This window comes from Panthera pardus, unplaced genomic scaffold (assembly GCF_024362965.1).
Source record: "Panthera pardus isolate Hobbes unplaced genomic scaffold, ASM2436296v1 HiC_scaffold_15, whole genome shotgun sequence".
NCBI lineage: Eukaryota > Metazoa > Chordata > Mammalia > Carnivora > Felidae > Panthera > Panthera pardus.
In genome coordinates, this window is record NW_026526710.1 from 62,516,912 (window position 1) to 62,536,796 (window position 19,885).

At 51.5% G+C, this 19,885-nt stretch overlaps 1 protein-coding gene across 3 annotated transcripts in view; it reads right to left on the minus strand.

Annotated features, from left to right (window-relative positions):
- Positions 1–19,885, minus strand: part of ZBTB7C (zinc finger and BTB domain containing 7C) — a 351,048-nt gene that overhangs the window by 149,886 nt on the left and 181,277 nt on the right. For all 3 annotated transcript variants that reach the window (XM_053902677.1, XM_053902675.1, XM_053902676.1), the window contains exon 3: positions 3,472–3,533. The gene's annotated coding sequence lies outside the window, so the exon portion shown is untranslated. The remainder of the gene's footprint in view (positions 1–3,471; positions 3,534–19,885) is intronic.

Here is a 19,885-nt window from a genome sequence, read left to right on the forward strand (position 1 = left end):
ACACATGCCAGACCTCTGAGATTACAAAGTCAGTTCTGTTTGGCCATTTATAGGCATTAGACAGCACCTGTGAAACCAAAATTTGGAAGATGAGCAGGTAGTGTGAGTAGGATGGCCTGGATTGCAAACCAGGTAAACCCTGTCAAGGCAATAACGGTAACGAAGTTCCAGACACCATGCGCTTAGCAATGACAGGACGTGAGTAGCCTAAACCCGCCCATCACGTAGGGAAGATTTCCTGTGCAACTTTGTAGACAGATGGCCCGGCGACTCTTCCCGCACCTTCCACGACAGGGAGCTCACCGGCCTCAGTCCTACTCCGTCGCTATGTTGAGAAAGTACCTCCAAACCGCAGCAGTCACTTTATGAAAGGAAACCACAGTGAAAATTCACAAGGTGCTGATGCTACGATGCATCTAAACCCATTATGGTGACAACACACGTTTCAGGAAGTCAGCAAACGATATGCAAACGATGGTAGCAATCAGTGCAATGAGTCAGGAATAATTTGAACTAGTGAATTTGGTGCAATTTTTAATTATTCTAAATATTTGCGAATTTCGAGGGCTGTAACACAGCATCTGAAATTCTTTAGAGGTGATTTGCCTTAAGGAGGAAGTAATAATAATTTGTAACTCAGACATCAATTGTTTCTATAGTAACTGTAAAAACTTTGGAAACGTTTGGAAAGTTTACATGCGTTTTGAACATTCCCCTGGGGGCTGACTTGTGGATTACTCTCTCTCTCCAAATAAAAGGCACATTTTAGCTCAATTCCTTCAGAAGGAAGAGCCCCAGCTGCTGGCTCTTGAGTGGTCTCTTACTGGACAGCACCAGGCTCACCAAAACTTTGAAATCTAAGCCACACCATTGTTGCGGTGCCTAGACTATCCTTGGAAAGTAACACAAAAACCCTGGTAATGTTGGTTTTGTCGCCAGGAGAGGATCCAGGCAGCTTGGGGACAGAAGCGGGAAGGAGACTTGTCACAGGACACCTTTTGGTATTTTTGAATTCAGTCATGGGACTGTATGACCTATTAAGAGTAAACGGACAGTTTCGAAAAGCGCATCCATGTTTCATTGAACACAGGCTTTGATACTTACGATTGTTATTTTAATACCGACACGCTTAAAATGCAAATTTACGACAGTGGAAATTACGGCCGAATCTGGTAAAAACCATGTTTGGCTGTCTTCACGGTAGTGATGCTCACAGGCACGAGAGTAGGTGCAACCAATGGCCTCCTCAGACTCCCTTTTCTCGCTGGGACGCCCACTTCCCAGCTGCTTTCACCTGTGGTGTTCTCCCGACCCTGGCTCTTGGTCAAGGGCAAGCCTTGGAGGTCACACCAGCAGCACCGTTCCCAGGAGTGGCCAGTGGTGAATGAGGGGTTACTTGAGGCCTGCCCCTTGCTGCCAGGCCAGACACCGCGGAAATCCACATGGGTCAAGCCAAGGAAAGACTTGCCCTGGCACATCCCCCCCTCTCCCTGACAAGTAGTCCCTAAAAGCTCTCCCTTGGTACATCGCATGCACCTGAATCCCTGTCTCAAGCTCTGCTTTTAGGCAACCCAGCCTAAATCAGCCAAACCGCAGCTCAAAATGGAACCCTCTAGTATCTTTCCAGTGGGTTGTCCCTGGTGGTAGAAACACACAGGAGCCTGCCTCTTTGAGGCAGGCTGCCTTCCTGCCCATCCCAAAGATCACCAGTCGACACTGCACATCCCATGAAAGCCAGCACAGCAAAATGCTGACCAGCCAGAGCAGAGAGTTCCCACCACCAGAGCCATGCGGGACCACACAAATACTCTTCTTCTCCAGGATGGCTGAGCAGGAGCAGGAGGCAGGGGTCGACTCAGCAGCCTATCCCCCAATCAGATCCGCAGTTACGTGCCCCAGAAAGTCAGCATAAACGTCAGCTCGATCACTTCTTGGCTAAAGAACTCAAGCAAAATATTTATTCCCAGCCTCAGTTTCCTTATCTGCAAAATGGCACTATCTACAGAGCCTCTGCGAAGCTCATCTGAGGCTAAATTGTCAAGCGCGCTGCAAACTGGCAAAATTATATACGTGTTGGTTGTTATTCGTGAGACTGAGAACATGCTAGCTTCCCCTGCTTGCTTGGAACAAGTAATCAACCTTTGCCAAATAAGTAAATCTGAGCTTCCTCTCATCTTGGGCATCGTACCTAGAGCTCCCTATGTGAGAAGCAGCTCCAGAGAAAATCAAGTGGACATTGGGAGCCCTGTCCTGGTGACTGTCCACCTGGAGCTCAGGGCACCTCCTCATGGATCACACGGGTCTCAGGTGGTGGTCAGCTGCAGCTGTCTGGAGAGGGCCCCCTCTCTCTATCCTCTCTCTCTCTCTCTCTCTCTCTCTCTGACATCTAGGGAGGATCCCCAGTGTGAATTTCCTATCATTGATCCAGGGTCTGTACTGATCTCAGATACAACTTCAAGTTCGGTGAAAACTCCATGCGGCCACTTTCATATGGGTCACAGACAAACTGGCAGAAACTCAATTTTATTTACATAAATGAGGGATACCTTACTTCATCCTGATTTTTTTTTGCACGTGGACCGTTCACGAAGCCACTTCTGGCCCTTTACCACTTGGTCCTACCCAATGTCACCGGCATTTTTCTCCCCACCCCCACCCCCCTTCAGACTATCTAGGACCCCTTCAGGATGTCTATGACATCCTCCCCATAGGCCTTTGGGTGTTCCCATCCCGGCACCTGTTCCTGCCCCCACACCCCGACCGGCTTCCCTCCTCCATCAGCCCAGTTCAAGTCCCTCTGTCCCCAGGAAGTGTGCCCTAACCATTCCTGTCACCAGCGCTTCTGGCTGTGGTGTATGTGCCACACTGGACTGTGTGCTTGATCGTAAAGGTCTTTAATACCCTCACATGCCCGGTTTCCTCTCCTCCCACCCTGGACTGAAGGCACCTCCAAAACAGAGCCTAGGCCACTGCTTCTCTTTCTATCTCTCTAGCTATTTCTTGCCAGGCACCTGGCGATTAATAATATTCTCAGCTTGAGTAAAGCATTGGGTTGTATGATTGCTCTTAGTTTAACACACTGTTCAACGGCCTATATGAGAACGTACAGTTCTAAATAGGGTCAACCTGGCAACAAATTCAGAATTGTACAAACTGTTTGCGGCTCCAGGGCGAAAAAATGCACACCTTCCTTACCCTCCCGGAGTCCTGCTCTCCCCCCAAATACTAATCAGCCGCAAGGGAGTCACTCTTTCCTGAGCCAGTGGGAGGGCAGAGCCCGGGTTCCAACCATCCACCTTCCGCTGGCAGCCTTGCATTCCTGAGTCCAGCCCCACCCAGCCGGACACACCTTCCAGAAGAACCAAAAGCCGACTCCATCAAGGTCATGACCCCTTCCCCAAACAGGGAAACCCGCCTCCTCCCAGGAACACTGGCAAACCACAGACCTAAGAAAGCAAAATTCATACTCACAGGCAATGATGCCTTCGTCTTAAATTTCAGGCCAGCAGTTTCTCTGCAAACCTGCTCATCTCCTGCAAAGAGAAGAAAGGGATGGAGAAGCATATTAGCATCTGCTCTGGTAGCCTTTGGCAGTTTCCTGGCCGACCTCGGGCTGCTGCACCTTCTCTCCTTCTTACTCCCAACAGCACGCTCCCCTCCCAGGAGCACCGCGTGCTAGCTGGGTGCGCGCCCCTGGCTCCCCACACGCCTCCCTCCCCCTCCACGGCGCCATGCCAGTCTCAGATTGACCACTGCCTCCAATTCCCTGAAGGCGCCGGGCTTCTTCCCACTCCGGAGTGAGGCCTCCTCTTCTGTAGCATGGGGTTGCCTAGCAACCCCGTGCGCCGGCTCGGAAGGCCCTCCTAAATTGGACCTCACAGCACAGGGCATCTCCTTGTACAGCTGCCTGAATCTTAACAATCTGGCTCTGAATAATAACACAATGGTAATTGCATGCATGGGCCCCAAACTACATTTAAATAATGTTCAAGAGCTGACACAAACCAACAAAGGCCAGAAAATGCATTGCGGAGGTTGACCGTAAGGCCAGGCGGGACGTTCGGTGCGGGAGGGAGTTGACACCAAAGACTTGAGTTAATGACAATGCCAACCTGAACTGTGAATTCTCCTGCCTTTCTGCCTGAGTGTGTCACCGCTTTAATGTGCTTTAAGTGAGTTTGGGATCTGTAGAGGCAATTAATGCCCAGAGATAGTGATGCTTCAAGACAGGATGCCCTTTAGTGCATCAGCAGCACACGCGGGTTTTTGGAGGGAGAAGGCGAGAGGACGACATAGGACAAGAAGGGAGAACCGTGCATGAGTGATGTCCCTTGGCTTTTACGATCGTGGCTAAATACATTTCAGAAGGCGGGACATAGAACTTACCGAGCGAGAGCACAAAGCACTTGCAACCTCAGCACGGCTGATGTGTTTCGGGATAAGAAGTGAAGGCCAAGAGGCTTGAAGCTGGCTAACAGGCAGACTGAAGCGGCTTAGCGTGGTGTGGGGACGGCCGTGCGTGCCAGAGTCCAGCCTTGAGTCGGGGTCCCTGGCACAGTGTGACAAAGAGCTCTGCTCAAGGCACAAGAGCCTTAGCACGACAGGAGAAGGCAGCCATAGCAGCGAGGGCCTGCGGATCAGCCCCAACTGTTTGAAAGCCAAGGCACTTTTTTTTTTCTTAAAGCTCAAAATCCTGCTGCGAGGGACTTAAACAGATATCTGCACACCCACGGGTGTAGTAGCGTGATTCACAATGGGCAAGAGATGAAAGCAACCCAAGAGTCAGTGGACAGATGAACGGATAAGCAAAACGCGGTCTATGCGCACAGTGGAATATTATTCAGCCATAAAAAGGAGGGTAGTTCTGGCAGGTGCTACAACATGAATGAACCTTGAAGCCAAAACGACAAATACTGGGGGCGCCTGGGTGGCTCAGTCGGTTAAGCTTCCGACTTTGGCTCAGATCATGATCTCCAGGTTTTTGAGTTCGGGACCCGCCTAGGGCTCTGCACTGGTGGTGTGGAGCCTGCTTGGGACTCTCTCTCTCTGCCCCTCCGCCCCCTCAGAATAAAGAAATATACGTAAAAAAAAAGACAAATACTGTAGGATTCCACTTATACTGATATCACAGAGACAGAAGGAGAATCGAGATCACTAAGGGCTGTGGGGAGGTGGCGATGGGGAGTCAGTGTTTAGTGGGGACAGAGTCTCAGTTTGGGAGGATGAAACCGCTCTGGAGAAGGATGCTGGTGATGGCCCACGGCAACACCAATATACTTAATGCCCCTAAACTGCACACTTAAAAATGGTTAACAAGGTAAATTTGATAGTATATTATTTTATCACGATTTTAGAAATTCCCCTGAAATTGGGGCGCCTGGGTGGCTCAGTCGGTTAAGCGTCCGACTTCAGCTCAGGTCACGATCTCGCGGTCCGTGAGTTCGAGCCCCGCGTCGGGCTCTGGGCTGATGGCTCAGAGCCTGGAGCCTGTTTCCGATTCTGTGTCTCCCTCTCTCTGCCCCTCCCCCGTTCATGCTCTGTCTCTCTCTGTCCCAAAAATAAATAAACGTTAAAAAAAAAATTTTTTTTTTTTTTTAAAAAGAAATTCCCCTGAAATAGTAGTACAACATACATGGTCTACAAGACTTCCGTCCATCTTCCCCTTGGAAGTCAAGAGTGGCCTGGGTCATCCATAAGCTCAGACAGGGAGAGACTGCCACCGGGACTCAGGGACCAACTGGACAGTGTGGCTCTGGGCCAGGGAACCCCACGGCTTGTTAAGCGTGGTGTTTGTGCAGCACCGTATCAGATGGAGGCGGCTGAGCATCGCGTAACAGGATTATCTTACGTCCACCTCGTGAGGTCCAAACACCATCACCCTGCAGAACGTGGCCTCCTTCCACCCAACCGGTCCCACCCATCGTGTCCCCTGCCTGCTTCCTCCTCCAGGTACATAGGCTCTGATGACACTGTCACTGTTACCCTTTGCCGAGTCTCAGCTCCCTGCCTAGAAAGCCCCTCCCGTGCTGTCCACCTGACCTGCTCCGACTCTTTCTGGGGGGCTCACAGCAAGCTCTGCCTCCTTCATGGAGCCCTCCAGATGCTCCCCATTGTGCTTTCTCTGAGTGCCACAGCCTGCAGTCAAGCATTTGCTTAGTTGGGTACTACCTTACTCTCACGTCTGGAAGTCTTGCCTCTCCCGGTGCATCCCCGGCAGGACCCCCGGACAGGGACTGTCGCTCATCTTTTTTGCCTGCCATGGACCGTGGCTCAGGGCTGAGCACACCACAGACCATTCCTCCCTCAAGGCTCTCAAAGGGACAGCCTCCCTGCTTCCCCTCCCAGGGAATCTGACCACAGCCCCCCTGCCCGGGGTGGAAAGCACGTCTGCGGGCTGCCGAGCCCTGGAGCTGCGTATTCCAGGCAGGCACGCAGATGCCTTCAGTCATTTAGAGGTGCGACTCGGTGTGTGCAATGAACAATTGAGCATTTACAGATTTTATTAATTTGGAAAGGTCATTAGAGCTAACAGCTTCTCCAAGTGGAAGTGAATAAATAGCGTGCATCATTTTTTTTTTTTCTTCAGCGTCCTGAGATTTTTCTTGGAAGGTGCTTTTAAAACCTCAAAAAACAGGGTTGTATTGTTACAAGTTAAAAAGGGGTGGGGCGAATGCAGGCTTGTGAGACAAGAGGAGGCCCACGGAGCTCTGGATGAGCCTCTGCCTTTCTCTGAACCTAAACCTTCTCATCTGCAGAAGGAAGGAGTGGTCACTAAGCTCCCTCCAACTTAAAATAAACTTACATTACAATACGAGGAAACGTGCGAAGTTAGCAACTCTCCAAGCTGACCGTTACTCCCCACCCCCAACCCCACCCATCCTACCAGCTGTCGGACACTATTGCACCTCTGGGTAGCAAAGGTGCGAGTCTGTGCCCCGGCAGCCAGGAGAAGGGCCGTCGTGATTTCGGGGGCCTTCCCGGACCCTGGCCTGGAAGCTCTCAAACCCACAACCTGGCTGCCTCGCTCTCGTTAGATCATCAAGGAACATTCTGGACTCATGACTTGTTTTCTCAAATCTCCAGGAAGGGCTGGAGATGGGCCAAACTGTAGCATCCAGGTTCCATCTCCCCGGCCGGCCCTTGGCTCCATGACCGGCTGGCACTGTCTGTCAAGGGCCAGGCCTCTGCGGGCAGCTGCTATCGGTTCTCCCGGAGGCGGGAAGGAAGGAGCATTCAAGGAGCAGAGAGGTCAGGTTCCAGCCTGCTGTCATGGAGAGACACCGTTGGCCCTTGACCAGACCATGCAGTCCCACATCCCTCCCTTTCTCCGAGTCCCCTCTTCTCTCTGCCCCAAGTTCTGACAGACACCGGACGGTGGGAGGCCCACGGCTGCCCATGCTCCTGCCTCCGGATCACTCAGGACTTTCAGTAGCAATAAGACCAGGTCTGAATCACAACTGTGTGATCCACAACCTAATAGTAATACTAACGTTAGCACTGGTACTAGTTAATATTAACTAATATTGGTGTGATGCAGTCCTGATTAAAAGGATATTTTCCCCCTCGCTTGGCAGGCAGGTAGGAGAGACTTAATTCATGTAGTGAGCGCCTGCTGTGTCCCAGGGTCTTGGCTACCTGTTGGGGAGGCAGACATGAAAAGGTACGTTTCCTGCATGCAAACTCTTTGCAGGATGGTTGAAAGTCAGGAAGATGGGGACACAGAGAAGCTGAGTAACTTTCTCAGAGGCATTCATCCAGCAAGTTCTAGCAGTGTTCAAACTAAGTCCTTGGACCCAGAGGCCTTTCCCAACGGTTCCTGCATTGCCTGCGAGTGTCGTATACGTTTAGCCTGCACGACACCATCCAGAAGGGACCGACCAGAGGACGGCATGGTTTAGGGACAGTGGGAGTTTATGCCCAGAGTGAACCGATGCCTGTGGATGTCGGGCCATGTTGGCCCTGGACACCCCAGGGGGGCAAACCTTGGCTGGGTCCAGGTCAGAGCCTACTGCAGACATGGCCTTGACCTCTCACGGCCTTTCTGCTCGTTGATAAAGACCCGTCCTTTCGTCAGAAGGGCTGCAGAGATGCTGCCTTGAGAGCTGATGCAAATTCAAGAATTTTTTTTTTTTTTTTTTTAGTCTGCACTAATCCTTGTCTTCTGGGCTGCCAATGCCCTTACAATCAGCATGTGACATACATTGGTTATTGTTCTTCTGAAGTTCTCTATTGGCTTTTTGTAAATGATGTGTTGTGCTTGGAGGAGCCCTAGAAATCCCTGTATTTACAGCCAGGGTACCCAAGCCCAGAGAGGGCAAATAACTCATCCTAAATCATGTCAGAGATAAGACGAGAACCAGAACCCAGGTCCCCAGGGCACCAGCCTGGAGCCCGCATACACCCACCCGAAATGGTGGGAAGGCAGGCTCAGGCTGTGTCCAGCTTAGCCCCCACCACAGCCCCTCAGCAAGCATGTGTGGCTGGGATGAGGGTTCTCTGACGCCGGATAGAGGCCAGCACAGGCAGATTCCCCTCTCCGCCCCCCGTCAATGACACTAAAGTGATCAACTCTGCCTCCTCGCCTTGAGTGGCGAGCCTCACAGGGAGGGGCAGAGGCCATGAGAGGTGCCCTTGGGGACGGCAAGGTCACAGTCTCTGCCGCAGGGCCTGCGGCTCTCAGGAGGCCACGATGTGCTGTGGTTTGGAGCCAGACTGACCCTGCTGTGTCACTTTGGGCAAGTGACTTAACCCCTCTCTGCCTCAGATTTTCCCCAGCAGAATGGACAGGATCATGGCGCCTATTTCCTCCCTCACAGGGGTTAAGGAAGAATTAAATGAGAAAACGGAGGGAAAACGTGGCACGGGGGCTGGCATTTGCGTAGTCTCAGGTGAGGTGAGTGAGATCAGCTTTTCTCTGGAAGGACAGTTCCGTGAAGAGGGAGACAATCTGACAAGGCTACATACCAGACGATGCCAGCCGTATGGCATTCTGGAAACGGCAAAACTCAGAGACAGTAAAACGATGGGCGGTTACCGGGGGAAGAGAAGACAGATGAACAGGTGAATCCCGGGGGAGGTTTAGGGCCGTGAAACTACGATCCTGCGATGGCAGATACGTGTCTCTATACGTGCAACATCCATAAAACTGTACAACACAGAGTGAACTCTAACTCTAATGTAAACTACGGATTTTAGTTCACAATGACGTATGAGTACCAGCTCATCAGTTGCAACAAAAATACACGCTCATGCAAGATGTTAGCAATAGTGGACGCTGGGGTGGGGGAAGGGAGAGGAAAAGGGGTAGATGGGAAGTCTCTGTGTTTTCAGCTCAATCTTTCCATAAACCGCAAACTGCTTTAAAAAGTCAAGTCTATTAATTTTTTTTTTTTAAAAAAAAGATCAACCACGCCAAAACATAGTACTCAGGGCCAATCTGCACACAGGCCGTCACTGAGCCACCACTGGGCATCTGGGCCCCATGAGGGGGGCTGGGAGCCGGAGCGGGAGACTAGCACGGCCCTCCCAATGTGAGGTACCACTGTGTCCCGTGTCCGGTGAAAATGGAAAGCCAAGTGGGGGAGCCAGCGGGATAGAGCACCGCAGCAATCAGGACATCTCTGGCTACTGTGCAGTGACTCGGCCTTAATTTACCCTTCCAGAGCACACACCCTGCACTCGCCTCACCCTCTCCGCCTTCCAGAGGGGGATCAAAAAGAGACTCGGCCTCTCACCCGCAAGCCAGACTCCTCCCAGCCTTTTCCTGCCCCTCCACCCCTAACACCAATATAGTAGGTGCTTGATAAACATTGACTGGATTAAACAGTGATTATCTGTATGCCTCTTGCTCTCCCCACCAAAGGAAAGAATCTGACTGTAAGCCTCCCTGACCCTTCCCAGCAAAGTATTAGCTGAACAGGGCGTGAAGAGCGGAATCCAGGCAAAAGTAACACTCCAACGGGGGGAGACGCTGTGTTTGGTCATGGGGCCACCGTCCACAGTCTTGACAGCGTATCTCCGAGGGGCCTCCCCCAGCGCACCTGGCACAAGCTGGCCCGCTCAGCCCCGAGCCCCCATCTAGCAGGATGCTAGCAGCTGAGCCCCTGCTCCACCTGGGAAGGGCCAAGAGGCCAGTGTGTCCTGAAATGAGGGGGCAAGTATGGGGAGTCACCTCAAAGCAGCCTGCAGGGGCAGCGCGGAGGCTGAAGCAGAATGAAGGCCCTCAGCCCAGGGCCCGGATGCGGGGGTGCCCCCGGAAGTGTTTTTGGAGCAGGAACTGAGGTCCAGCCCATCTTACCTGGCACAGCAGGGCACCAAGCAGTTTGGTCTGGTCTGATTCTGAGAAAGGAGTGTTTGCGTGTTGCTGGAAACAGCATCTTCTAAGGCAACTGAATCCACCTTTAGTCATTGCTTTGGGGGTGATGGCCCCTTCGAAGTCCAAATTTCTGTGACCTTGGCCTAGAATCTTAAAATAACCCTGAGAAGGAGGGAGGGCTAAGCCCGGAGCAAAGCCAACAGTGGGGCCTGGCCTGGGGAAGCAAGGGAGGGGAGGAGAGCCTGTCTAAGGATCAAAGGCCCAATCTCCCTGGTCAGGCTGCCCGGCCCAGGCCTGGCTGTTCAGTCACGCATATTTTATTTTTTCTGGCCTCAGGGAAGTGTTCCTGGGGGCTGGGCAAATCTGAGCAAGAATCTGCCAGCAGGGAATGGCCTGGAGCAGCTGAGAGAGAGGGCAGTGGCTGCCCACATCCGCTCCCTGGACCCCAGCAGCCCCCTGCCCGAGGGCTAGGGTAGGAAGGGGGAGGGAGTCCACTGAGGGGGGCCTTCCCACTGCTCTCTGGCTGGTGAAGCAGGAGAGGTTAATTCTCAGTCACAACATAGGCAAAGAATATGCAGTTTTCTCATCGCAAATAACAGCTCACATTTGGCAAAAGGAAAAGCTGTCTCCACCACAAGGAAAAGAGAGCAATGATGTTAAGTCTTCGTCTGTGGGACGCGGGGCGGCAGACCTCCTCCCCTGCAGGGGCGAGATGAGGTAGGGGCGGCTCAAGAGGGTTCTCCGTGCCTGATCTCACTGGCTGATGGTGTTCAGGGGGACACGTGCTGTGGAACTTGCGTGGCTGGGTGATGGGACTCCAGCCCCGCTGCCTGGTTCTACGGCCAAGTGGACTGGGATTTTGAGGCTGGCAGAGGGCAAGTGTGGGGAGCGGGAATCAGAGGGCGCAGTGGGAGCAGGCCTGGTCAGCCCGAGCGGGGAGTGATATCAGACAGGTAATGGCGGCGTTCAGGGCTCCAGACAGCGGCATGGGGAGGCGGGCCTGTTCGGTCTTCAGCGATCACAGGCTTCCCCTGGACAGCTTCTCTTGCTTCTGTGGGTCTTGCCCCTGGCCCTGACCTGGTTCCCCGAATCCTGTTACTCTCTCTCCTCCCTCTAGCTAAATCTGCTTTCCAGAAAGTTCTATCTCCACCTGGTATCCATTGTGACGGAATACTTAGTGCCAGCGTTTCTTTCTCTCAGAGAAAAGGCATTTCCAGCCTCCTCTCAGGTGGGAAAGTTATATCTCCTGGGAAAGGGATTTATTTCGCTTTTAAAAGTTTTTGAACTCCACCATTGACTCTGAATAACACAGACAAACAGTACGTAAGTAAGTGACACACAATAACCAAGAATGCACACGTGGATGGTGTGCTGGGCGTTTGGAAAGAGGACCAGAGGCCCTTACAGCAGGAGGGTCGCCCCTAGAAGAAGGCTGACTCTAAAACTGTCCCCTCTAGCTCCTGCCCCTTACCTCCCTGGACACCCGCACCATGGAGCATGGGTAGGGAACCCATACGTTTTATTGTCCCAACAGGGACCCTTTGGAGAGTGAAGGGGGATACCACTAGTGATCTAGGGACAGCAGGCATAAGGCGGCTGTCCCAAGTCACCCAGCTGTGTCACCCAGCCTTTGGGGCTTGGGAAAACCTAGTCAGAGCTCTTCTCTGGAACTTGCTTGGCATCATTTAGGAAAGAGAGGTCTGCCTTCACCATCCAGCTTCCCCTCTTAGGAGGAGGCATCAGAAATGATCCTGAGAGAGGCCACCAGGCATTATCAGCGCCCAGCAGAAGCACCACATGTATCCATGTGAGACATAAGCACTCCTGTCTCGCCCTACTGATCCTCAAGGCTCCCCACTCAGATCTTTGCAGACCTCACCTCCTACAAGAAGTCTGCCCAGAAGCTCCATTTCCCTCAGCACTGTGTGAGTGTGTGTGTGTGTGTGTGTGTGTGTGTGTGTGTGTGGATGACAAAGGAAATGGCATACAATTTTCACAACAGACGAGTCTAGGATATAAGACTGTCCAAGCTCCTCAGGCAGGTGGCCGTCTCCCCACCAGCTCATTGGCTCTTGGGGACAAGCACAACTGTGAATCATTCATCTCTGGACCCTCCTGGCCCTCCCCTCTCCTCCCTACCCAGGGCCCTGATTACAGAGAGTCTCTGATTTAAATTTGCTGGAAAGTACCGAGCTGAGCTAAACTCCTGCAATTTGCCCCTCAGTGCTATAGACCCAGGGCTCTAGGAGGGGTCCTGTAGTCCCTCAGGGGTTCATTGATTGTCTCACATCAGCTTATAAGTCATCTTCAAGGCAAATACTCCTGAATCTCCGTGACCATGATAGTACTGTTCGCGGTGGCATTTTTGAAATCCTGCAGGGTGGTGATTGTTGAAAGATAGTAAGGCAGTCAAGACAAAGTGCAAGACGATGGTGCACTCAGTAAGTTTAGGGGGGTAATCGGGGAAGCTTCCTGGAGGCAACAGATAGTAACCAGAGGCTTGAAGGATGGGGGGGGGGATATCAACAGTAGGAGCAGAAGACTGTCTAAAAATGGCTATGGAATCACTCTGTCCCACTGTGATAGCTGTGGGAGCAGGGGAGAACACAGAGAGCACAGGCTGGACTGAAGCTTCTTGCGGAGGCCCCCAGGGAAACATCTGGAAGGCAGCCGCCGAGGGACTGGCCAGGCCTGAAGCCATCCCTGACTTCTTCCCTGGCTACTCCCAATTCTGCCAGCTCTGGGAAACCCAGCCAACTCAGCATCTGTGGCCCCAAATGTAAGCTTGCTCTGCATACCTCTCATTCAGAGGGGAGGGAGCTAGTTTCCAGGGGCTGAAGCCCAGCGAAAACATGCTCTGAGCTGAGCTGGTTGGTTGACTAATCAAAACATTTTAACGAATGTATGCTTGGATATTCATTCACCAAACTTGGGATGTAAAGCCAGGGCCTTTTCCTTAATCTCGCATCTCCTGGACGGAACAGATCCTATTGTCTTTTTTGTAGAGGTCACCCTCCCGCAGCATTGTCCCCACTTTCCAATTACGGGTTTTCTTTAGCAGAATGAGAAATTAAATATACTTGCAAAATAATCTGAGTGCAAAAGTCTCCCTCGATTTGATGGATATTTCCCTAAACTTTCATGGCTATTCACCCACACCCAACTCACTCACATTTTGGAAAAATTGGAAAAACAGCCATTCTTGTTATGCCTTTCCAAAGCTTTAACTTAGTTTTCATTGGGAACAACCCTTTTTCCACTTCTTCTTCTTCTTCTTCTTCTTCTTCTTCTTCTTCTTCTTCTTCTTCTTTTTGCTATGGTATTTAATTGGTTTGTATAATACTTAATTAAATTGCATAATTACAACAGCAAGTTCCACTGGCATAAACAGGTTTGGGCACTAAGCCAGCTGCCTCTAGGGAAGCATTCGGCTCAGCCGGTGGGTGCAGATGCGGTGGACATTTGGGACAGCCGGCTTCCTGCCTCACCCAAGTGTCCCCCAGCTGTGGGCATCAGTCACAGAGGATGGAGAGAGAGGCCGTGACTTTGGCAAGACGGGTGACTGCAGTGTAGACGGCATCTAGCGCTCTCCTTATCAGGACCTGGGTAAAGGTTAATCCTTCAGGGACAAAGGACCAGACACCGGTCCTGCTCCCACCTTGGTCCTCACCTGATGCTGTTTCCTCCCCCCTCCCCCGCTTCCCCCCTTGCTGAGTTGGCCCCACCCCTCTGGATGCTTTTCCCCCCTCTTCCCCTCCCAAAGGCAGGGCGCCCTCTGGTCGCAGCTGTCTAAGAAGGATTTGGCAAACTAACTTTACAGCTTTAGTGACAGGTAACAGCCAAATGCACCACCCTCCCAGAGGTCATGGGAATTTCCTACACTGAGATGAGTTTCTGATGATGTAATCTCAGGCATCTGCAGCAGGTTGGCTGGGGAGAGAGGTTCAGCGTCCGGGGAATGTCTAGGGGTCCTCCCTCAATCCCACGGTCTTCCTAAGGCTGAGCTTTTTGACCCTGTCCAACTGAGTCACAACAATGCACACCTTCCCTCAGAAGATGGGGCTGTGGACTCACCTCTGCCTTTTATTCTTCGTGTTCCCAAATCCCTTACGTGGCAAGGGATACCATCCCCCTTTTAACCTTTATCAAAGTCATTTTCTCTATCAGAGTCAATCTTCCCCATCTCATGGATCACACGGAGCAAAAGTTCAGATTTAGCTTAAATGACATCAAACCAACCAACCAACCAACCAACCAACCAATCTCAAGTATTCACAGGCACCTACAACTCACAAGGAGGAGAAATACTCCCCAGAGGAACACATGTGCAGTGGACATGGCTCTTTCGAGCCATTCGCCATTCTCCGCCCCTTCCTCTTGGTAAGGGAACCCCCACTTCCTCCCGGATTACCCCTTGCTTTCCCCATAGACAATGCGCTTCCAGGATGGTCATGGCTGGCTTAAGCCAACCAGCTTAGCTCAGCTCCTTGGTTGTGGCGATCGGACAAATTCTGTGACAGAAGATGCAAGATGTTTGCTGGGGACCTCTTGGGGAGAAGCTCCATTTTTAGAGACGCGGAGGCTGTATGCAAGGCTTGACGCTGCTGCAGCCCTTTTGTGAACAAAAGAGTTCAGACGGCGGTGCCCAGCTATAGAAAACCAGAACCGGAGGCCTGAAGAAACTACTCTGAAGGTCACCTTGCTTCTGGCCTTTTCACTTACCTAAGCCAATACGTTCCCTTCGGCGTCTCCTAATTGGTTATCTTTTAAAAACCAAACTAGTACGTACACAAGGCTTGAAAACTCAGAAGTAATAAAAGCCCAACAGTGAAAAGTAGCAGGCCAAGCTCCAGCCCGCCCGATACTGAGCCCCATTTCCCAGGGATACCACTCTCAGCTGCTTATCTATTTCTTATGTTCTTTGCTGCTGTATTTCTAAACAGCATGCTGTGTTCATCAGCTGGGGCCACCATACCAAAATGCCACAGACTGAGCGGCGGGGGCAGCCGTTGCGGTGGGGGGGGGGGGGTGGGGGCGGTGGTGGTGCTTAAACAACACAGATTTATTTCTCACACTCCTGGAGGCTGGAAAGTCCAAGATCAAGGTGCCAGCCGATCTGGTTTCTGGTGAGGGCCCTCCTCCCTAACTTGCAGGCCAACAGCCACCTTCTTGCTGTGTCCTGACTCAGGGAAGAGAGTGAGCTCTCTGGTATCTCTTCGTATAACGACACTAATCCTGTCGGATCAGGGGTCCATCCCAATGACCTGGTTTAACCTTACTTCTTTACTCCAGATACAGCCACGTTGGGGGGGGGGCGGTTAGGACTTCAACATACGGATTGAGGGGGCGGGGGGCACAATTTATTTCATGGCACAGGCTATAAGCCACTATTTCTGGATTTCTCACTTTGGGCTGTTACCTGCGAATACTGTGTAATAGAAGCTAAGGTTTTATCTCCCTGATGCCGCCTCCTCTAAACACACATTTCTGTTCAACAGGTACAGTAGAGTGATATCACCACTTTTGGTTAAATCATTTGCCCGCGTTCCCAGTATTGTGATTATGGTGAGATTGCTCAGGGAGGAGCCACATGATATTTCCTTTCTTGCATTACTTATTTTCTCTCGTGTCAAAAATGGCTTGGGGCACGTGGGTGGCTCAGTCAGTTAAGGGTCTGCCTCTTGATTTCAGCTCAGGTTCATGATCTCACGGTTCGTGAGCTCGAGCCCCGCGTCAGGCTCTGTGTGGACAGTGTCGAGCCTGTTTGGGATTCACTCTCTTGCCCTCTCTCTCTGCCCTTCCCCTGCTCATGTTCTCTCTCTCTCTCTCTCTCTCTCTCTCAAAATAAATAAACATTTTAAGGGAAAAAATGGCTTTATATGCACCTCCCATTTATTTATACACAAACGGACTGCCAAAGCTGTTAAAATCCCTCCTCAGTTAGCTCAGTGCATTAGGAATGTCAGTTCCCTTGTTTTTTGTGGGTGGGGGGGGAGTCATCCCATCCAGAGTTCCCCACCTTCCAGCCCCAGTCTGGAGCTGAGACTTCTGCACAGCTGTCACCTGGGAATCCCTTGTTTCGTGGATCCCATACTGCATTCATTTCTAACAGTACTGTAACAAATTACCACCAACTAAGTGGCTTAAAACAACATAACTTACTATCTACTAGCTCTGGAGGTCAGGTTCTGAAACGGGCCTCACTGGGTTAAATCCAGGTGTGGGCAGAGGTGCGCCCCTTCTGACGACTCTAGGAAAAAGAGGACCCATTTCCTTCCCTTTTCTAGCTTCCAGAGGATGCCCACATTCCTTGGCCCATGGCTCCCTGCCTCCACCTTCAAAGCCAGCAACCCTGGGGGAGACTTTCCGTCCTGCATTACTCTGACCTGCTCTCCTGCCTCCTTCTTTCCCTTCCAAGGTCCCCTTGGGATTACACTGGGCTCCCCGGGGACAATCCAGGATCACCTCCCACGTCAAGGTCAGCTGATTAGCAATGATCATTCCGTCTACACCCCGAATACCCTCTTGCCTGTAAGTTCAGATTTTCACAGGCCCCAGGGATTCCGAAGTGGACATTTTGGGGGGGGGGGTCCGTTCTTTTGTCTCCCACATATACCATTCTCGCTTGTGGCTAACTCTCTTGTTTCATTGGTGCCAATCTTCCTCGAGTAGTTCTCGGAGAAAGGGGGCGTAGGAGGTGTGTGCTTGTCTGGGACCATGCCTGTCTGACTCTACTTTATGCCCTCTCCCTCCTGAGGGCCTGCTTCCTGCGAACAGAAGGCCAAGTTGAAACCACATTTCTTCAGAAGGCTGAAGGTGCTGTCTCAGTGTCTTCTAACTTCCAGGGATGCTGCTGGAAAACCCAATTCTGTCCTGTGCTCCAACTATTCTACACCACTCACTTTTCTCCTCTCTCGAAAGTTGTGTCATTTTTATCCCTAGCATTCTCATGCTCCACAATCATGGGCCTTGGGGTGGGTCTGTTCCAGCCACGGTGGTCCTTCGTGCAGTCTGGAGGCACGCGCACATCCTTAACCCAGGGGATTTTCACGTATAGCTTCCTAATAACTCCCTCTCCTAAGGTGTCCTTGCTCTCTGTTTCTGGAACTCCCTCCTGGCAGCCCTCCTGGATGGAGCTTCTAACGTCCTTACTTTTTTCTCTCCTAGTTTCTACAGTGCTGTCCTCTTTTCCTACTGTCCATGGAAGTCCCTTGACCCTACTTTTCAAATCTTCTACTGAACTTTTAATTTCTGCTCTTACATGTTTAGTTTCTCAGAATTGTTCCTTATTCTTTTATATTCCTTTTTTTTATAACCCTGTTCTCATTTTATGGGTGCATTATCTCCTCTTATCTCTCTGAGGACATTCATTATTCTTTTATTGAAGTTTTCTTCTTCTCCTGGATTTGAATCTACTAGTTCTAGCTCTTGGGGTTTTTTTTTTTCTTTCTGTTAACTAGGTTCTTTTCCCCCCTCTCTCTTTTTCTGTCTTCATCTCCTACGTTACAAGTTTTAACAAATGCCAGGTGATCCTTGACCACCATCAGTATTTAAGAGTGAAACAATAATAAGTTGGCGATTTCTCTACGGGGGATTGGATAGAGTCCCGGTCATTTCTTTGGGGGACTGTGTGCATACATGTACATACCCACACATGGATATACACACATACAAACCTAAACGCACATACATATACACACATACATATTCATATATACATGTATACACACATACACATGCAGATACACATACACACATTTATCCAATGTATGAGTAAGGGTTTTTTTCCCTCTTGGGCCAATCAGTTTTCTTGCAAGGGGAGCCTGCACTCACAGGTGGATGTCCCACAACTTCAGGTACAGTCTTTAAATAAATTCTCCCATTTTGAGTAAAGTGCTCAAACTCACTCTCACTTGTAGGCTGTGTCTCAGAGCCCAGAACTTCTCGGGATCATATCCTTCTGAAAAGCAACCGCTAGTCTTTGACCAAGGAGGAGAGACAGAGTTGTGGGTGGGGATGTGGGGTCTGCTCGTGCTTTACGCAGACTTTCAACCAGTTCCCATGTTTTCAAGCCCATTCTTCACCTCACCTTCAGAAGTATCTAAAATTCCGGCTTCTGATCCATTTGAGGGTTTGGGGTGGGACCCAGAGCAAATGCTTCTAGAGGCTTCTTCTCACTGCCCACACTTGGGTTCCAGCTGTCCTCTCTGCTACATGAGTAAACATCCATCTGTTGACTTCCCAACCTCCACGGTCTTACTGACATCCCTCACCTGTGGTCATCTCTTCCCTGTCCTTGTGGACTTTGGCTTTGTCATTTTCCCTAAGGCCATGGGTGGGGGGATGGTTAGGAAAGGGGGCAGAGATAAAAGGCTGTGGCCAAGTCACCATGTTTAACAGGAAGTCTCTCCTTGATCTTGCGGATGCTCTAGGTGGGGTTTGCGGTACGTGAACCAGACTGAATCCTGCTTCACGCGCCACTGCATCGAGGGATCCCTGCCACAGCTCAGGGCACAGAGGACAAACCCTGCCCAAACCTGCCTGGGCAGCCAGTTCCTAGCACTGCCCACTTGGGGGTCCACAGGCCCCTCCCCCCAGCGCTCACACGGCCCCCGACTGCAGTGCCAAGAGCTTCCAGTAAGTTCTGTTGCTCTTGTTAACAGCTCTCAGCTCCCACTCCTATCCAAGGTGCTTCCCCACCCCGCTCCAGTCAAGTACCTCGAGTGCCACTATTGGCTGCCCCTGTCCACAGCAAGCGCGTCGCCACATTGCAGGTGCAGGGACCTTCCAGGAGTCTCTATTGAGTGGATCGGTCAGGAAGAGCCAACAAAGGACTCTTTCACGTGTACCGGTAACACAAAATCATCCACATCTCCCTTTCAGGTTCACACGGCAGAAAGCCCCACCCAGACGTATTCTGTGACTGCACCTCAGTCCCGGTGAACGGCCCGGTGTGGCCAGGGCTCGTAGTGAGGTTACACCTGGGCGAGACGAGGAGGGCAGCTTTAACCCCTGCCTGAAAAGAGACAGACTCTCACTCGACACCAGGCTCACCCCTGCACCAACACACCAACCACAAGCCGGACAGCAGGGAGAGATCTCATACCACGGGCACCTGAGGGCCCGTTGCTAGCCTGTGATCGCAGTTTCCTCAAAAACAGTATTAAAATCCAGAGTCATTAGGATGGGGTCTTCCAGCAGAAAGAGGCCCGTTAGCAGGAAATGGGTTCGTTATCAGAAACGCTGCCTCCACAGAAGCATGGCCTGGAGGGGCCATCAGCCTCCCTCGCCTCCCCCCATCCCTATCCCGGTCCCAGCCTCTATACAGTTACAATCTAAATAACAGCCCTGTGGTCCAAGTGGCCTCGGAGGCAGGCAAAAAGTGGGTGGGGGTCCCTGTGGCTCGGTCAACATCCGGCACAGGCACCCTCCTGTCCTCTTAAAAAGCAACAACTGTGTCCCTGGCCCTGGGGGAGAGGCCAGGGTGAGGCTGCTGCCTCCGGGAGCCTCACGCAGATGTGGACATGCCAGAAGCGGGACAGGGTCATGCACCTGGGCAGGTGAAAGCTT